Source organism: Ambystoma mexicanum, chromosome 4q, assembly GCF_040938575.1.
Source record: "Ambystoma mexicanum isolate Mex_15411 chromosome 4q, UKY_AmexF1_1, whole genome shotgun sequence".
Lineage (NCBI taxonomy): Eukaryota > Metazoa > Chordata > Amphibia > Caudata > Ambystomatidae > Ambystoma > Ambystoma mexicanum.
In genome coordinates, this window is record NC_090928.1 from 422,728,746 (window position 1) to 422,744,222 (window position 15,477).

The following is a 15,477-nucleotide window of genomic DNA, read 5'->3' on the forward strand; positions in this document are numbered from 1 at the left end:
ATCGAACTCCTGTTCAATGGCTTGGAGGTGGGCATGTTCCCTGGCCCCGAGGTCTCGCAGGAATAAAGCAGTGTCCAGCTCCAACTCCCTGCGAAGACCCTCGAGGCACTCAGCCCGCCTCAGCGCCCTCCGCATGGAGTTCTCTGCCCTGACCATTGTGAGCCGTTCCTCCTCTGCCCGCTGCCGCTCCGCACCTATTTGCTGGCCCAACCGCTCCCACACGGAAGCCACTCCCATTCCAGGGTTCTCCTGCCCTCCGGCCAATGCCTGCACCCCTGATGTTGATGGCCCCGAGCCATGATGCCTCCCACATCGAGCCTGCCGCTGCCTCTGACGCAACTGCCTGTGCCAGCACGATGGCATCCAGGCTGATGGAATCCACCGACACCATCGTGCACGTGCCCTGCCCGATGATGCCGTCGCGTAAGTGACGTGACGCGCGCAGGCGTTTCTCTCAGCACGGGTTAAAGGTGAGTGGGGGCAGCAGTTCGCTGTACGTGCCTTTCTTGGAGACCGACGTGTGTTGCTGCTTCCTGTTGTTTCGCGCGCCATCACAGTTTCACAGCTTTCAAGGACGTATCTCTTCTTTTGGTGGGGGTATTGGCTATGTGTGTTTTTCTGCATTGTGCTAGTCAGACGGTGAGTCGCACACGCTATTTTTCCCACTGCGGGTGCCCCTGTGTATCGCACCCATTTTCAATGTCATAGTAGCCTGCGTGTCCCACGCGTACGCGTTATTCGTGTTACTGGGTGCCACCGCGTACTGCGGGAGGTTGATTCCACGCACGTAGGCTGCAGGGTTGCGTGCATGGTTTTACTGCAGTTTTGGGGTGCCTGAGCGTTGCGTGACCCGTCACTAAATCACCGGGGTCACATACAGCCTTGCAGGTGCAGGGGGGCAGTTAACATCTTGCTTCCCACCCTCTTCACCCCAATTGCCCAGGTCAATTGTGGTGTACACCTCCCATTGGCACTACTCCATCTGTGCCATGGTTGGGAGGACACCAAAGGTGAGGGGCGCCTCAGCTGGGCGTACTCCTCGTGGCGGGCATGGTCGGGGACGTGGCCGTGGTGACCAGGGAGTAGGGGGACTCCAGGGTGCACAGGGTGGCCACAGAGGGGGAAGAGGCAGGGGTGCGCCACTTGAGCACAATGCTGTGCCCTGTGTCGGTGCAGTCATGCCACCACCCCCTGTGGTTCCGGGGGATGCAGCTTCTGCATCTGGCACTGGCGCCCATGTGACCCGGCAGTCCGTTCCATCGACTGCCACGGGCCCAAGGGTAGTGGTAGCTGCAGGTGCAGCTGTGGACACCGCCACCCAGGCTCAGGGTCTGCCAGCGCAGGCTGCGTTGGCACTTGAGGAGCCCTTGGTAGATTTCAAACACGCCAGTAGGGAAACCATCGGGGCAGGCAGGGCTGCTCAGACCAAGACACGTGTCCCTGGGTCAGTTATGTCATCTGCTGCCCCGAACAGCCGGGTGTTGGCAAGTGCAGGGGCAGATGCACCCAACTACACCCCAGTTGTGAGTCTGCCAACAGCTGATGTTGCTGCGCAGGGTCCATTAGAGGGCACCCAGATGCCACTGACACAAGTCAGGCCTTTGGTCGCCCCTCCACCTGCCACTCCCTTGGCTCAATCCACCGAACCCACTGGCCATACTGGTCAGGGCGGCATTAGCCAGCCAGGGTCTGCGCCACAGTCCAAGAGGAGGAAGGTTGCACCTGCAGCACAGGCTGGGACCCCACACACAGCCACGACCTCCTGCAAATCGAGGAAGAAGCCTTTCTGTAAGCAGGAACTAGACTTCCTCGTGGGCTACGTGCGGGGCCACAGCCGTGACATGCTGGTGGGTGCCAATAGTCAGACTACGGCTGCCCAATGTGACACCCACTGGAAGCATGTTGCGGAACATGTCAGTTCATTCGGCCATGAGGTGCGCACGGCGCAAGAGTGCAAAAAGCGTTGGAATGACATCAAACGCAGCACTAAGGCTAAGCGTGCCTCTAATTACAACTTGACTCTGGTGACTGGCGGTGGGCCTGCACCAGAGGAGGAAGAGCTCACTCCGCATGAGGCACTCGTTGCGAAGTTCATACCACCTGAATTGGTCGAAGGAGTGGGAGAGATGCTGGACTTTGATGCCCAGTCCAGTGAGAGTTGATGCGTGTTTGTTGAGGATGTGTGTGTTTCACTTGTGGGATGTGTTGTGCATGATTGCCACTACATGTGACGTGTACATGGTTCTGATGTGTAAGTAATGGAATGCTTCCATGATGCATGTCTGCTCTGCTGGATGGTGGACATGTGGAGCATACGGGGACTGTCCGCATCACCACTATTGCACCCTACTGACATGCTGGTTACAAGTATGCCCCTACGGTCCATGTTCCAGCTCACTGGCCCTTCTGCATGTGGCGTGGGGTGACCTTCCTCTCAGCCCAGGCACAATGTCATTGCATGACTGACATGCATGTCTCCTCTGCCTGCATGCGGGGACTCCATGTAGGCATGCTCCCTTGCCCCTCCTCCGCCACTCTGCACCCCAGTTCCACCTTTGCACTGGTCTGCTTCAATCTTGCCAATGTGTACTTTCCTGTTCATGCGTCCTGTGTAGATGCTAACTTCCAGCGTACAATCTGCCAGACATATGCCGTGTGGTACAGCCTTAGTACTTGATGCAGAGTATCTCACTTGTACTGTGCATAGGCCAGATGTCCCGCAGGGACATGAGTGCCCATTCATGCTTCATGTGCATTGCACGCATGCCCCTATGTGTCCTTGACTGGATGATCACTGTAATACAAGTCCTGGGTGACATACATTGCATGGCATCTCATCAGCCTTCCCATGTCAACTGTGGGTCAGTACTGCGTTGCACACATGTTTAGGGACTGACAATCTGTGTGGCTCACAGGCCTTAGCCTGTTTAATGGCCAATGACTCTGCCCAACTGTTGTAGTGTCTTCTTAACACGTGGGCGGCCTCCAGAGTTTTCATCATGTGTCCTGCTTACTGTCCCATCATCATTTGCAGTGTTGTCACTTGAATCACATACAGCTGTTGAGGCCAGCCAACACTGCCTGTCAATACACAGGTCTATGGTCAGCCTTTTGATACCATGCTAGGCATCCCTGCTTTTGTACTTGGGTGGAGGGGTGCTTGGCTTCTAGATATGGTACACATTGAATGCACAATGCACCTGATGCCTGAATTTGACCTTGCACTGCCTTCACATTTCCTGACACACACCATGGAGTCCTTGTACATGTAGGTAGTGAGTGGCGTACACATTTTCTGCACTGCATAGACCCACTTCCATGGAAACTGCCACCTTTCAACAGGTCTGATTACAGAAGCAATTCAAAATTGACCCAGCATGCATGACAGGTTATATGTTATGTGTCACATGTCTGCCTGATGCGTTTGTTGTCAGTGTGTGTGTGTTGGTGTGTGTGTTGTGTGCTTCTGACATGTGTAGTGACCTTTTTTCTCTCTATTTTTCAGGTGATGACGCAATGGAGGCGGAGGATGGTGTTGTCATGCCAGACACAGGGTTGTTACCACTACATCAACCCGGCACAAGTGGGGGTCGTGGGGTGGTAGGCCACGAAAACCCCCAAGTGCTACAGTCCATCTTGTCTCTGGCTGCCTATGAGTCCAGCCTTGATGACGACTCTGACGTCCATGTTGAGTTGGATGAGCATCAAGTCCATGTGTCAGGGGTGAGTGATTCCGATGTGGACACTCCTCTGTCCGCGACACCTGCACTGAGGGATCAGACAGTCTTGGTTCCTCTGCCCATGGTGGATCGGGACGCAGGATCACCCTCCACACCAGTCACTGATGAGCCTGGGGCATCACGTCGACGGGGGCATGTAGTCGTGCAGCCGCGGGCGGTGCCAACAAAGCGAGGACACCCGGTGCTTGGGTCCCGCAGGGGTCAAGCCCAGCAACGCGGTCGCCGCGCGCAACCACAGTATACTGAGTGGGAGCAAGACATGACTGCCAATTCAGAACGGCAGGGGGCAGCAATGGAGAACATCGCTGAAAGCATGGAGCGTGTGGCCCAATCTGTGCTCCCCCCTGCTAGGCAGGTGCTTCTCCAGCAGCAGGCGGCACGGTCCACGGCCCGCTTGCTCAGGCTGGGTATGGCGGCCTCAGACAGGGCATGCCAGGCTGAAATGTCATCTCTGCGTCAAGCAATTGCTGTTCACGCAGAGGCGCACATGGATGCCCTGAAGGAGGAGTATGCTTCCCTCAAATCCACTCTGGGTATCCTTATGATGTCCCAGAGGCAGCGGGCAGAGGAGAGGTTTGCACAGCTTGAGCGTACCATCTCGGCTGAGCTACAGGCTTGCCGGGAGGTGCAGCGGTTGTCCAGCCAGACCTTGCAGGAGGAACGCTGTTTTACACGTGCTACCTTGCAAGAGGAAGCACGTGTATCACGTGAGGTTTTGCATGCAGACCTACGTCACATCGCCACACAGAACCAGGCTCACCCGTCCGGCAGACTTGCTGCCGATGAGGGGCAAGCTGTGGCTAGGCGTGGCCAGCCTACTGTGCCACGTCCTCCTTTCCAGGATGAGCCAGACTCGGACGACCATCTATCTCCCACATAGGTCGGGCGGTGCAGGCGTTGAGCCCATAGAGGTTTTTTTTTTGGCTCAGCATCATCGCATGTGGGTGTTGAGCAGCACCCTGTACCTCCCCCCTCCTGGGTGCCTCCCCTCCCCCCGGGTCATATGTGGCCATTTTTGTCTTTTCTTTTAGTTTAGTTAGTTAAGTTTCTGTTTGATAGTTTAATTAGGTAATGTAGGTTTTTCATAGTTAGTGTAATTAGTTAATATAGTTTAAAATTGCTTGTATATTGTGCTTTCATGTGACGGTGAGGTGCTTTGTGGCTTTTGAAGGCATCCACTGTCTATTCCAGCTGGGCCCTTCAGGCTTGTCTTGTGTATGTGTTTGCTGCTTGGGGTCCTTGACTCACATATGCCACTCCTGCCTCCCTTATCCATGGGCTTGCAAGGATGGTTCGGTGTGACAGCCTATTACACAAGGGCTTTGGACTGTCATATCTGTGGCATGTCTGGTGCTGTGTAACTTGTGTTGACACCCCTAGTGGGGATGATTGCGGTGTTATTGTCCACTGTTCAGCTTTTGCTAGATGGGGTGTTTCATGATTAATGTGTACATTCATTGCTCTGCATTGTGTAGTATGTTTCTTATCTTTACTGTACACGTGCTTGTTGCAATTCATGCCGTAGATAGTGTGTTCCACACTGGATGTGAAAGACGAACTGATGGTGTGATTTCTGATGTAAGTCTCTGACATGGTCCAGTAATTAGATGCCTGAAGAGACACACACAGATTACTTTAAAGCATTAATCATGTGTTTCATGCCCTTTCTGCAGGGGGATGAGCCTCCAGACCACCTTTGCCAGCAGACATGGCCCATTGGACGTCTGAATTCTGGACACGTTTGTTGGTGCCCACATGCACATGTGTGCACAAGCAGAGGCACAGGGATTGCAGACCTACATCCTAGAACTGCTGACGTGTTCCAAGGAACTCCAGGCAAGGTGAGCAGCACAGGGGGGCCACAACACAGCAAAGCTTGCACCAGGTGAGTTGCACATGCAGGCTTAGTAACAGCACTGAGGGTGAGCTTGGACGAATATTGGTGTTGAAGCACACAATGCAGCTCAGATGTGTTGGTGGACTGATGGCTGTTGATTGTAAGGTTGTCTGGGGCACCTGCAGGGACAGTGGCACATACCCTCCGGTACACCAAGGTCCATCGAGGCACTTGTATCAACCATGTAGCCTTCCGAGACATGGAAAGGGGCAGCTCACAGGGACATACAGCAAGGGACATACTCGGGTGCAGTGCATTTCATTTCCATGTACATTTTGAAACATGCACTGCCTACTTTGTTTCGGTCATGGTGGAACACGACTTGTTATGAAGTCATGCCTTGCTATACGGGTCTGTCTGCTTACCCAGGGAACATTGCATGTTGTGTGAATTGTGACACAATGGTGTTCCATTTGTCATGCACCCACCAGCGGCTGACTTACTTCATTGACTGTGTATGACCCATCACAGGGGTAATGTTACATATGGGTACAAAGCATCTACACCAGATTGTCTGTTTGTAGAGTAGTTTGTTGCTATGGGGCATGTTTGGTGGTGTGTTTTTGTGTTATGGGCACATACAGGTTATTGACTTTGCAGCATTGAAGTGCTCCTGTAACCGGACCTGAGAGTGCGCAGGCAGGAGGCCAGCACTCAAAACCAGAGCTAAGTGTCTTGTTGTTTTTCTTTCAAACTGCTCTGCATAGGCTTGCTGGGGGGTGCACTAATGCATGGATGAATGTGTAATTCAATTTGGTATGTTTGTTTTCCCCTAATCACCCAGAGTTCTATCCAATTTTAAACCCTGTACCCTCTACCCGGTGTTCCTGCTTCCCGTACGTATCCAAGCAACGTTCCCTAACCCTCTTTCCCCGCTGGGGTTGCGGATGCCTGTGTAAGCCCCAAACTTGCAGGCGCCAAAACCCTAGAGGGGGTGGTTGGTTCGTGCCACTCCTAAGCCTGGACTACAGAAGGCCATGACAATGTTGTCCAAGTTTGTTCGGATTGTGTATGGGTTCATGCAGGTAGTACATTTTCGTGCATTCCCTACTTTCATGTGTCATTCCTCCTCCCCTCTCCTGCCACTCATTCCAGTTATCCAGTGTGCCAACACCTGTCCCGACTGCATATCCCTGACCCTCCTTCCCCACCAGGGTCTCAGAGGCCTGTGTGAGTTTGACCTTGCAGGCACCCGGGCCACGGTGGGGGTGGTTGTTTCGTGCCACTCCTGCGCCTGTACACAGGACCTGTGACAGTACACATCCGTTCATGGTGCATCATTCTATGTTATGTACCACACATGGTTCACATCCTGTTGTGACATTGTTTTACTGTGCTACCTTGGTTGTTACATCATTGTGGTAGTACTTGGCCTTTGTGAGGTACTGCTACGTCAAGTTATCTACTGGAGGGTGTTCTGGTTCGTTTTTCTGGCTTGGATTTTGTGATTTTGCAAATGAGGGTGGACTCTGAGGGTGCAGGCACCTTTTCACACACAAGGTGGGAGATGGTGACGAAGGGGAAGGGTGATCCTGTGGCCAGGTGAAATTGAGGGTTGAAGTCTCCATGACCCAGGTGCAGTTGTTCAGTGGGTCATGGTCATTTGTGAGGGAGGGGGGGGGTGTTTTGTTGTTGATAGTTGCCTTGCCCTGCAGTGTGATGGGAACCCTGACATTGTAATTGTGGTATCTTATGTACATGTTGTGTTCTGCTGATCAATGCCTGTTCATGTGTTGTGTTTACCTTTCAGGTCTGAGGGGATAGTTGTGGTTTGACATGCTGGGGTGTACACATGGTGAATGTTCACATGTGATGTGTAGAGGACACTGATGGTCACTTGATTGCACATGCATATGTTGAGTGCATGTCCTTACTGACCCACACACTTGCACTATGATGCACTACATGTACAACCACCCTTGGATATCCACGTGTACACTCTGTTTGCCTTCTGGTGCCCACTGTGTCCCTGCAGCACACGTTCTGTGACCAATTATGGATCATGTACATGCCTAATGTGCTTTTTGATGTGGTTTGTCGCTTAGATGTGATGCTCAGGGTGTGCATCACACACAATAGCTGTTCACTGTGCTGTGCGCTGAGCAGTGTGTTGCAGGAGTTGGACACAGCACACAGAAGCTGCAGTGTTGATTTTGCAATGCACAATGTGCATGTAGACAGGCATTCATTGTTATGTTACGTCTATAACCTTTGTAATGCATTTGGGAATTACTTATTTTGGGTGGGAGGTTGTTGGTCAGTCATTTCATCTGATTCCATGTCAGGCATCATTGTCTGATGCCACTGTACATTTTTGACATGGCAATGTGTACCTTATTGGTACTGTGTTAGTGTATGGCTATTGCTTGCCATGTCATGTTGTGGTTTGGGAGGGTTTGAGTGACATAACAGTGATGGTCATGGCCTGTTTTGCAGGTGTGTGTGAATCACACCTTGCATGTCAGGGTAATCCCCTTCTCAAAGCAACTAGCTGGGGGTAGATCTCTGTCTGCGGCAGGGGCCTCCCTCTGGAACAGTCTTCCTGCCTCACTGGAACTTGAGGAGAACCATCTCCGGTTCCGGAAGCACCTCAAGACCTTCCTCTTTGCTTCTGCTTTCTCTCTCCCTCTCCCTTGCTAAATTCTTCACTGGAACTGCACTGGATCTGCAACTGGGCCACTCTCACCGACCTCGGTCCCTGGCCCAGCCACTCTCCACATGCACTGCCTCCCTGGCAACCCCTGCACTGCGGGACTGTCTCTCTATCCCTACAGCTCCCCCTTCCCAGCACTTGTCTGCACTTACCTTTGCAGTTGCCACCAGCTGGCCTATTTATTTGTTTTTTATTCTACTTACCCTGTACTGCACTCCCCCCCTCCCCTTCCCCTTGCACTTTTCCCTTCCCCCTACCCCTGCACTTGCGCAATCTAAATGACACCTGGCCTAGTAGTATCGCTGTCTGTCTTCCCTTGTTCCCCCCTCCCTGCCTCGTCGCACCTTGAAACACTTGTGTATAGGCACGTTACAAATGCCATATCATGTCATATGTGTGCCTTTTGGTCACACAGGATAGCTTGTGTTTAAGTAGCTAGGGATGCAGACAATGTGGCACTTCCATGGCAACTATCTCAGGGTGGTAGTGTTGTGACAGTTGACTGTCTCTTTGTCATTATCGATTGTCACCTGGTATGTGCCAGGCCTGTATGCACTTCGCAGGGGTGGGAGTTTAGGTGAAAAATGTGGCCACAAGCTGGGTCCGGGCTTCCTCGCCACGTGCCCTGTCCCCTCCCATGGGCAGTGCCTGTGCCTGTGGTTGGGGATGTGGGGGCACCACCATGTCCACCGGTACGCCCTGCCGTGTTGCAACATTGTGCAGGATACATGCTGCCACAATGATCCTGCACACTACTGGGGGTGCATAGAGTAGCTGCCCGCCAGAGCGGTCAAGGGAGCGGAAACGTGACTTGAACACTCCGAATATGCGCTCCACTATGGCCCTGGTTGCAATATGGGCGGTGTTGTATCTTACCTGGGGTGGTGTGGTGGGGTTCCGGATTGGCATCATCATGTGGCTGCTCAGAGGGTAGGCACTGTCCCCTGGGGAGGTGTAAATGGTTGTGATTATTGGGATTTGTGTATTTGTGTGTGTGTGTGTGTGACATGCATGCATGTGCAAGGGCATTTGTACTCACCTAGGAGCCAGGTGTCACCATGCAGCCCAGCTTCCAGGGCCCGGCTCAGGGCGGACATTCTGTATATGAAACTGTCATGGGTGGAGCCAGGGTAGTTTGCATAGACAGAGGTGATGATTCCCTTTGCATCGCATACCACCTGTACATTGATGGAATGCCAGTGCTTGGGGTTTCGGTAGATGTGCTCAGTGGCCCTAGGTGGACGTAGGACCACGTGGGTGCAATCTATGGCACCGAGCACTTCGGGGAAGTGTGCCACCCTGTAAAAATCCAGGACAACGGCCTGCCTTTCTGCGGGTGTTCTGGGCATGTATATGTGCCTGCGGACTGAGGGGCGCGCTTTCATGATTGCCAGTAGCTGGTGTAGGCAGCGTGACTGCGTGGCCTGTGAGTCCCCCCCCACTATGGCAGTAGTCCGCTGAAATGACCCAGTTGCCAAGAAATGCAGGACATTGAGCACCTTCCCGAAGGGGCTCAATGCTTGGGAGCAAAGGGTGGGGGATGTAAGGTCATCTTCCCACTCCCTGACCAGGTCTAGGATGATATGGGGTGGAAACCTATACCTGCCGTAGACCTGGTCGTCAGGCATCCCAAAAAGGCTTGTCCGTGGTGCGAAAATGCGTGCCCTGGCTATTCTCCTCCTCCTGCGGTGTCCCACGATCAGTGCTGCGACAAATGGGGCATTCATCGTAGCTGTATATACGTGTTTGTTGTTTGCGCGCACTTTTATACTGTGCGTGGGGACGCTTCCGCCTGCCTTCGTGTGGCGGACGCTTTGACGCCCGTGTGCGTCTTTTGCCATGTGCGGGTTTCCCGTATTCGAATCCATGAATACGGGTTGTTCGCGTGCGTGTGGGCGTTCCGTGTAGTTCCCTGCAGTACTTCCCAAGTTACGCCTTCTTTTTCACGCATTGATCCCCATTCCGCGTGTTACGCCCACTGTTCCGCCCACTTTGGTTGTGTGCGCCGCGCTATGTGCGCTTTTGTTGTGCGCGTAGCGCATGCCGTGTGTGCCCACGTGTGGCATGGCAGGATTTGGCACACGGACAGCGGGAAACATGCGCAGCGTCTTCCTTGAATCGCACGCGTGCGCTGGGTTTCTCACGCTTACGCCACCTTGCGCCTGCTTGCGCTGGGATTTTCGGCACACGTTTGCTCCATGAATCGACCCCTACATTTCTAGCAGCCTGGCAGGGGCCATTTCGAATTATAGATAAGGTCTCTCCTGTAGTTTATACAATTTTGAAGAATGAGGGTGAAACAGCAATAGAGCAGTTTGTCCATGTAAATCAGATCAAGCCATGCCATCCCAGACACGAGATCAGGCAGCTTGAGCATGTAGAAACAGATAAAGTCCCTTGAACACAAAAAGGTAAAATAAATGGGCACAGTCAGGAGGCAGTGACAGAGAAGTTAAATAAAGATGGTTGATTATAATGGCACATAAACACTGTAATATATGTAAATATATATATAATATAAAAAAGAAGCTGAAGTTTATGGAGTCGGTGTGTAGAATGAAAATGCATTAAATATTGAATGTTGTTTTATGTATGCTTGTTCTCTATAACCTGTGGATAATTTCAGAAGGCAAAAGAAAAAGGGCGAAATGTTTAACAAAGCATGTTTTATTTTTGGCAAAAGGGTGAAGTTAATATTGTGCTATATTCTTAATCTGTTTCTTTTCTATTTAATTTAGAATATTAACATATTTGTACTGGAGGTCATGGGAGACGATGGAGTCCTGGAGTCCCCTGGATGAAGATCGAATGATGCCTGCCTCTGGGTGGAGGTGAAGACAAAATAACCGGAATGCCAAAGAAAAGATGACTTCTATAGAAAAGGATCCAAGAGTACCAAGATGGAAGAACACCCGAATGAGCCAAATGATGTGACATCGCTGGTCGGAACATATCAGAGGCAGACAAGTGTCCTGGCATATGGAGTTCCACGTATTTATTATTTTAATTAATTAATTTAATCTGTTATGTTAATTCTTTGTTTTAGTTATTTGTTTTATCTTATTGTTTTTGATTGATTTCAAGTATAAAATTGAAGCACTGAACTATGGACACTTCCATTGGGAAGGAACATATGGACCCAAAGATGAATTTTGATATTATGTTGATTGGACAGTGGTTTTTCCACTTTTTCGTTTTGCATGTGAATATTCATTTTGTTGGATTGCTACATTTTAAAAGAAGGAAGGGAGCAAGTTGATTTTCCTCTAATTATGGCTTGGACTGCCAAATTCTCAGAAAAAAGGAGGGAATATGTAAGAGTATTTAGCATTATTTTTATGCAGCACCACTGCATGGGTTTGGTGCATTGCTATAATGCGGTACAGCAAGGCATGTGTTGCCAGTGTGACATGGACATGTAAATGAAAACAGGCTATTCAGTCAAAAACGATTTCTACATTTAAAATGAAAATATTTTTTTTTCACAGTTAAAAGCATATTTTTTTTTCTCCACCTGAAATTCCTCTGTTGCAGGAGACACATTTGAAGATTAATGAACTAACCTTATTAACAACACTAATGATTCTAACGCATTAATAATATAATGTGTTCTCCACTGCAAAATGAGGCAGACTCTGAAAGTCATTTTAAACGCGCATCCAGATTTTTTTTTCTCTGTGCTGCTTTGTCCACAGTATTTTCAGGAAGCAAAGATTCGAATAAGCAGGAAATCAGTTTTGTTACGGTTGCTTACTGTAAAAGATTTCTATTGTGTGCAGGAGGAGGATGGGACATAAGGGATTCTTATTGGACAAGCATCATATTAGAGGCTGTAACCAAATTTTCCTGTAGAATCTGGGGAAAGGAGAGAGGCAGATTACATTTTACACAGCTCGGGCAAAGACCTGACTGGTGGCTGGGGAGTTCCTGATTGAAAAAGCAGATCCCAGCTGCACTGCTGCAGAAACTGGGAATTCCAGACAATAATCCCCGGTTTGAGTAACGGCAGATGTCTGTTCTCACTGGGGGTGCTTGAAGAGGGAATTGCCACATCCAGAAAGCAACCAGCCGAAGAATTTCACATGCTGAACAGATTAGGTAATTATACATTGCAAAGTACGGGGGCAGTGTGCATGAGTGCGAAACTATTCAGTCAGTGTAGAAGAAAGAATTCCAGTGTTTTATCAACATGTTTAATGTTGCGACTGTTCTCGTCACCCTCTTCTCATTTTGACTGTGCTATTTCATTTATTTCTGTAAAAAGAGTAAGATCATGAATAAATGCAATTTTTATAATACACAAAAATATCTGAAAGCAGACGGATAGTGTGTCTTATTTTCTCTTTCCTTTGTGCATTTACCATTACAGTGCTGATGATGTGGGGAGATGTTTAGACAGTGCAATTGTCATTTTTAAGGTAGCTAAAAATAAGACTTGGCTGCAGCTGTGTGCACGATTTCATTCAGTATGAGCAATTATAAATAACTGTGTGTGTGAAATAGTCTGCTGAAGGTAAATGAGTCAGCAGAAATAGAGACCCGGGACATAGTTCACTATTGTATATAAAATAGTGAGTGTTGTACCACATGTTAGCTCGCTGTTGTAAATAATTCAGTGAGAATTGCCCATGGTGGCACACTAAAAATGAAAATGTGGTATTTCTGAAAGGTAGGCCTGAGGTCTCTCTAGTGATCACACAAACAATCTAAACAAAAATAAGGGGTTCTGGATATTGGTGCCATAAATAAAACAAAGGAATTATGCTCACCAAAAATACCACCAACCACGCATACCAACCACGCATACCAACCATGCATATCAACTAAATATGTCTGTGTACTGAAATAATGCATATCCACTGTGTTATTATTATACCCAACCTAATCTGAGTACAAGTAGTGATTGTTGCTAAATTATTTTGGCGGTAAGAACATACCGCCAGGCCCCAAATCTACACAAAATACCCAACATCCCTCCTGCCTCACTTGCACCAATCATGCACCTTCTTTCCTCCTCCTGCTAGCAAAACCATCCAGGATTTGCCTCCTCACCAACAACATCACCTGCTGCCTGGCAAGGTGTCTTCAGTGCTGGTACTCCCTCCAACTGGATGATGGTCTGCATCGGGGTAGTACAGCACCTGTACTGCCATCAATTGCCTCGTGTTCCTCCACAGCCTATTCCTATGTAGAATCCTGGGCACGCTCCATGGCCACCTCATCTGCCATAGTACTGACTTCTACCTCCACCAGGGACACAGCCACACACAGGCTCCCCAATGGTGGGACAGGGGCACAGGAGTCCATGGTGGTAGCTGGCATGGAGGCTTCAGTTGAGGTTGACTGGGTTGACTGGGGCAAAGATGAGGAGGAGGAGGGGGCCATTGCAGTGGCCTGTCCATAAAAGTCACCGACAAGCAGTGCTTTTGCTAGTTTGGACAAGAGGTGACCCCTCTGACTGCGATGCCTACTGCCTCAAACCACCCACCAGAAGTGGTTGCATTGCAATTGTAATTGGTTATTTATAACGTGCTGAATACCTAGAGGTTTCTAAGCGCAGACCCAGGGATTGAACCTGTGTTTCTCTGAGTCGTCTTGCTTCTAAGGCGAGCACATTGCCCCTGAGCTATCCTCCCGGCTGCACATTGAATCCCGGATGGCCTCATCGGTCAGAAGTGCGGGCTCTGTCTGGGTGGATGCATCAGTGAAGGTTGGTAGTGCTGCAGCAGAGAGCCCTGGGACAGGAGGTTGTACTGGGCCCTCCACAGCGGGCTGCTCAGCCTTCTGTTCCAGGGCAAGGTATGCAGCCTGCATGGATTTACATTATAATACTGAATACGGAATGAAAAAGGCAGATTTATTTTTTAACTCGAATTGCATTTTCGTTTTGTGCACTTTTTTTTCCATTTACCCTCAGAGGAGGTGGATACAACTGGGCATGCCTGGGTTGTGCACCTCCGTCTGGAGACCTTGCCTCTGGGATGCAGCTCCACAGCACAGGTCATACCGTCTTCTTCAGCCACCGCAACAGTGGAAAAGGGAACAAATAATTTAGGAATCAATCATAAGTGCCAATGCATGTGTCCTCTCCTCATTTGTATCAGTAGCATGCCATCAGCATTAGTCAACAAGCAACTGCCTCACACAAACATGCCCACGCTCAGAAATCAGAAGTAATCTATTCTCACAACTGAAGGCAAAAGGACCAGTCACAATGATCAGACCTGCATATGTGAGCATACTACATTGATGTGTGGCCACATGAACATAGCAACAACTTGTTTCACATCACAATTACAATGCAGCACAGACTCAAGTGTATCCTGTAGGTAGGGCCATGGAAAAGGCATCTAGCCACATGTGTCCATAGCACCATAAGCACATCTCCATCCAACCACATCTTGCAATATGCACCCCTGACAGTCCAACATAAAAGCATGCAACGGTGCAACACGTGTATTGACCCCTTTACTGAGGGTCAAGCAGCAATGCTGTAGCTCCCAACATGAAAAATGTATGCCCCATCATTCAGTGGCCTGACATAAACCAATGTTGATCCAGATAGTCAATTGCACTAAATTGCTAGAACCAGGCATGCAGTCACCAACACATGTCAGTCACAGCTGCTTTGTGGAAATGATGTAATCATCATACCCAATAAAACAATCCATAGAGGAGGCATGCATGAATGGACCTCACATGCATCTCACATTACATGCACACAAGTATACTTTGCCACCAAATGCTGCCAGAGCTCATTCCTACAGCTGTCCACTTCACAGATGTGTGTCATTACATACTGCAAGTCTTGGCATGAGGCTGCATGCCAGTTAAGAATTGTACAAGACACATGCCAAGAACAGTACTAACTTGCTAAATACATGCACAACCATGCAGGACATGCTAAATCTGTGGACATTTTCACCCTGTGAGTACTCACCAGCAGCTTGTGCATGGGCCTGTAGGTCAAGGACCTGGGCATGGATCGCTGGGTTGATCCTGTCCGGGACCTGTAGGTGAAGGGGTATTACATCTTTGTGCTGTCTACTGTACAGACTGCCATTCACTCTGCTTTGATGGCAACTGTGATCTCCACGCAGTTCTTCTGACAGCCACATGACCCCAGCTGCTACTGCGGATTGAAGAGGGCCTCATAATGGGCCAGGACCTGTTCACCCAGGATCCCA